Source organism: Macrobrachium rosenbergii, chromosome 53 (assembly GCF_040412425.1).
Source record: "Macrobrachium rosenbergii isolate ZJJX-2024 chromosome 53, ASM4041242v1, whole genome shotgun sequence".
Classification (NCBI taxonomy): Eukaryota; Metazoa; Arthropoda; class Malacostraca; order Decapoda; family Palaemonidae; genus Macrobrachium; species Macrobrachium rosenbergii.
In genome coordinates, this window is record NC_089793.1 from 55069051 (window position 1) to 55074579 (window position 5529).

General features: G+C 39.4%; 1 pseudogene; it reads left to right on the forward strand.

Annotated features, from left to right (window-relative positions):
• The first annotated feature begins 915 nt into the window (after window positions 1-915).
• Window positions 916-3366, forward strand: LOC136834164 (uncharacterized; annotated as a pseudogene).
• The last annotated feature ends 2163 nt before the right edge of the window (window positions 3367-5529 follow it).

Consider the following 5529-nt stretch of genomic DNA (forward strand, 5'->3'; position numbering starts at 1 on the left):
TCGTCATATATTTCTCCCTTCTGAGAAACTTATCAATCATAATGGCTGCTGTGAACACATACAAAAATATTTAGATAAATACAATCAAAGAATGCCACCTAACAAAGAGAAGTAAGTGTGAATAACACAAAAAACATGACAAAAAGTGAAGCCTTCGGGCTCTGACAGAAGACGCCCAGACAGCTGTTCGAAAAGTGAAAACTCAATTATCAAAATCAATCATTCGGAAATTACCTGAGCTACTATGCACCCCTGCATCTAACAGTATTTGCACGTACAGTACTTCTGAGGACTACGTGCAATAACCACGTAAAATGTACCGGATTAGACAGTGAATCGGATAATGAATGACACCACCGATGGAAGCAGTCTGCCCTACAACAGACTTCAAAACTCGAGTTCCTCGGCGTATTTTATCTACATGTGGCATATCCACCATTAGTGTTATTCTCTGCTTTCTGATTTACTCACCCTGATTTTATTCAATTTAAATATTCACGCGCTAATGGATGCGAATCCTATTCTTCACTTCTGAATTCAGCCTAGATAGCAAATATGTGTTCTCTACCAGGTCATTATACAGTCGCTGGCTATTGAGGTCGAAATGACAAAAATACATTACATATCATTTCCTACAAATGTGCTGCTTACCTTCCGTAGCTCTCGCATTTAGAAAACGTTTTAAACAAATAGAAATTCCCGTCATAACTTTGATATCTTGACTGCACATACCTTACATAAATACGAATTTATTCTTTCAACGGTAGCCGGTCATTTCGCCCACATGCCATTTCGCCACAATATGGAGTCATTTTGCCCACAGGTCATTTCGCTCACACTGTGGAGTCATTTCGCCCACACCTGGAGTCATTTCGCCCACTATATGGGGCAGCAGGGAGTGGGGAGGAAGGGGGGTTGGAGGAAAGGAGTAAAGAGAGAGATAGTAGGGAGGGAGGAGGCAAGGGCTAAGAGGAAGAGAGGTAGGAGGGAAGGAAGGTAGGGAGAGAAGAGGGAGGGAGGAGGGATGGGGTGGGATATAAGCTGGCAGGGAGGAAGAAGAGAGGGGGTGAGAGGGAGGGAGGAAGGAGGTGGAAGATAAGGGATCGAGTGTGTGTGCGTGTGTGTATAATAATAATAATAATAATAATAATAATAATAATAATAATAATAATAAACGTTTTTCTAGTAAGGCAGTCAATGAGTGAAAATATACTTAATTCATATGAAACTATTCACAAAGCCTATGGAAGTGTGTGTGTGTGTTGTTTGGTGGTTCATTACCTATGTTTTGTAATTACTGATTGACCATAGAATAAAACAGTTCCTGGCAAGATGGTAGACTGCACAGACGAGTGTATTCAGTGCCTCGTACCTGTAAGGGCAAGGCAAGAAGGTCTGCAGTGCGACATGTGTGGAAGGTGGCAACACAGGAAATGCAATACTGGCGTATCTCGCGCTGATTACTGGGCAGCTGTGAAATCCGGTATTTCCATTGATTGGAATTGTAATACTTGCACCTTCACTGACGAACCAACCTCCTATCCAGTGGACAACACAGCCACCCCTGCCATGGAACACGAACCATACATCCCTGCAGTTGAACAAGAGTCTTCAGTTGATGAACCACCTGATTTGCCAATGGAACTAGAGTATTCACTTGACGACCCAGCCATACAAGATACTGAACTGCAGCCAGAAAGTGAAGTTACATTCCAGCTCTTTGAAAAGGGCACACAGCGTGGTAGAGATAAGCTCGTTGACAGTCATGGGTACACTTACAACAAAAAAATGCAGCGATCGAATGTAACTTACTGGCAGTGTACTAATCGCCTAAAAGTAACCCATGCAAGGCACTAGTAACGCAGAGAAATGGAAAATATGTAAAGAACAACGTGTTGCACAATCATTCACCACCAACTGGCTCTGATATCGTCACTAAAGTAACATTAGAGGTAAAGAAACAGGCAGCACAAGATCTGTTTAAACCAGCGACTGCTATAGTGGATGATGTGTTACTACAAGAGATAGGAAGTGCACCATGCCCTAGTCTGCCTAAGCCAGAACATTTGGCAAGAACAGCAAACAGACATAGACAAATTGTAAGACCGACAGAGCCCAAAAACCTGAATTTTGCGCTAAAAGTAAATCACATTCCTGACGATTTTCTTATAGGTCACGTATCAGTTCGTGAACGCCGCCATTTGATCTTCGCAACAACAGAACAAATAGCACATCTAACGAGGGCCAAGTCATGGTACACTGATAGCACGTTCAAGCTATGCAGGCACCCTTTTACACAGCTGATGACAGTCAACGCTTTTGTGAGGGCAGACGACCATGCAAAACAAGTCCCCTTACTATTTGTCATTATGTCTGGGAGAAAAAAGAGGGACTACAGAAAAGTTTTCCATGAAGTTATAACTAGTCTACCAAATGAGCCTCGTGTTCAGCACATAACAATAGACTATGAGAAAGCACTGTGGAAAGTCTTGCCTGAGGTTTTGCCTAATGCCAAGGTCAAGGGATGCGTATACCATTGGACGCAAGCTGTATGGAGAAAGGTTAGTCAATTTAGCTAATTGCCTACAGATTTTTCATTTATAGTAACCGTCGAATAGTACTTTTAAAACAAATTGGATCACCATAATATGACCACATTTTTTTTCTTTTGTACATTACAATGTCTAATTTCTTTGTTTTGAAATACTTATGTAGGTTCAAGAGGATGGTCTCCAGCATGCATACACACATGATGACGGGACGTACAAATACTTACGGAGAGTGATGGCCCTTCCATTTCTGCCTGAGGCAGATATAGGTCCCGTGTTTGAACGGCTCTCACGTCAAGCTACCACAGCCCAGTTACAGACTATAATGCAGTACATTTCATTAACATGGATCCACAACTCCTTATGGCCAACTTCTAGCTTGAGTATTTTCAATCAGTCTATCCGTACCAATAATGACACTGAAGGCTGGCACAATCGACTAAACAAACGTGGTGCAGGCAGATGTAACCTCCAGTTTTACCTCCTCGTAAGCCTTCTCCACAAAGAGGCTAAATTGACATCTATCTAAATAAGGCTAGTATCCGAAAAAAAGCTACGAAGGATACAACGGAAAAAATATCGAAACTTACAGGGTAAAATATTTACTCTTTGGGAGGAACACGTGAGGGGTGAGCGATCGGCATATCAGTTGCTGAAAGCGTGTGCTCACCTGAATGGCCCAGTGCGCAGCTGAATCTATATTTTAATCAAAGTTTTTAATTCTTTGTCACTATTTGAATATTACATGTATGTAATTGTCTTTTAATCAAAGTTTTTTTTCTTATTCTTTGTAACTACTTTTTGGTTAATTCTTTGTCACCACTTGTACATGTATGTGGGCGAATTGACTCTTATATGTGGGCGTATTGACTCTATATGTGGGAATTGACTTGTGGGCGAAATGACCGTAATTCCTTTCAACACACACACACACACACACACACACACACACACACACACACACACGCACGCACGCACACATATACGATCATTCAGCAAGTCCCTTTCACTGATGTTCCCTTTTTCTTTCTCCCTAAAGTTCTTAAAAATGGCCCCTTTTTTATGGTTTTGCCATCCCCTACATTTCCTTAACAATGGAACTCTCAACATTTTAATCGGCCTTTTCAGCTTCCTAACTTTTATTTCTTCCACTTCCCTTCAATATTCACTTTAATATCAAAGGAAAGCTGGCCCAGACTTCTGTTCATCCATTTGAAGACTTCAATAAGTATCTTTTATTTCCAGCCTTTTCTAACCTTCCCACCACCTTCTTTGGCTATCTTTGCACTGATTCATGCGTTATTTAATCCCACCATCATCGGATAAATATGATCTCAATCCTAATCGAATAAAACGATTCTTTTCCTTCTCATCCCAACACAGATACATATCCTCTATTCTTGGATTCCTCTTTCTCTTGTAATATGACCATCATAGAGATGTCCTTTTTACTTCCTCCTCTTGCCAGCCTTCCAATCTCTTTCACCAACCCCTGCAGTTCCTCTTCACTATTACCCATAAGCAATTTCTTATCCCACAAACTTCCAATTACATCTCCTGAAAGACGTCACGACTATTATGTTAATAAAAGCCATCATGTTGCAAGTATCCTTTCTATGGATCAGCAATATTAATACATAAGTATGGACGGAGATGGGCAAATTGAATTAATGGGACCCAAAATGACTCCTTCAACGACGGAATGTAACGTGAGATCTAAATTTCCATCACAGAACGTCACTGGAAAGAAGAAACGCTAATCAGGTTAAAGAACAGATATGGATGTTGAAAGAGCAAAGGTGTCATAAAAGCAACGACATTAAAACCCAACATATTTACAGTGTCTCTCACGGGTAGTCAGCAACGTCATGAAAATATGAAGATTTCAAAAATCACTCCATTCGATCTCTTTTGTTTCTGGTTGGCAATATTATAAGTCCAGCCTCCAACATATATAATAATAATGATAATAATAATAATAATAATAATAATAATAATAATAATAATAATAATAATAATAATAATAATAATAATGGTGTGATAAAAAATCATTCATTGTCGACAAACTTACATGGCCTTCACAGTGATTGCTCTTACAAGCAAATTTCGTCAGTATAGATAAAATGTATCCATATAAGAAATATTTCTTACTAATAATTACATTATCCTAACAACTTTCCGTTAATGTATTTTGCCATCAGGATAAGAAATGATGACTCCTTCACATTTAGGAATAAATTTCCGCAGGCCTTAATACCATATCTAGTTCGGAGATGGAATGACCATCAATGTTTTATGATAGCATTATGATTTAAACGTTACATAATGACATGAAAATTCAAAGAGAAGCAAAGTGATAAACGGACACTGTTTGAATACCGGTTGCGGGACAAAAGGGATGACATAGTACCAATAAAAGAAAAAAAAACTACGGAGTGAGCAAAAAATTTAAGGGCAAACATGAATAAATATTAAAAAGACAAAAAGAAGTCTGCTAGGGATATTAATGCAAAATTATTTAGTGAGATTATGCATCAAAATTTAAGGAAAAAATAGGTAGCAACTGAAGTCCTCTGCTGATGGAATTAAAATTTTCAAGATTTATTGGATATATATATATATATGATTGACAAGAGTCAGAGTAATGTAGAGTGGAAGGGGTCACTGCAAGCCTGAGAATGCATTTGGAAATGACCACTGAAGTTGTGCGGATGGATATTAAGAGATTGAAGAGTGGACAGACAACAGGAGTTGATGTGATTACGAGTAAGAGCTGGTGTGAGGTGGCGAAAGAGTGAGTTGACGACCGTGGGTGTGTAACGCTTGGCGAGGAAAAGGTCTCAAAGGTTTCAAAGGATCAAAGAATGTGAGAGAGGAATGATATTTGCTACTGTGTATATAAGTAAAGGTGTCAGATTCTTTTGAGCAGGCAACATAACAAACGGAAACGGACTCCTAAACGACGAACAGTGTGGTCTTG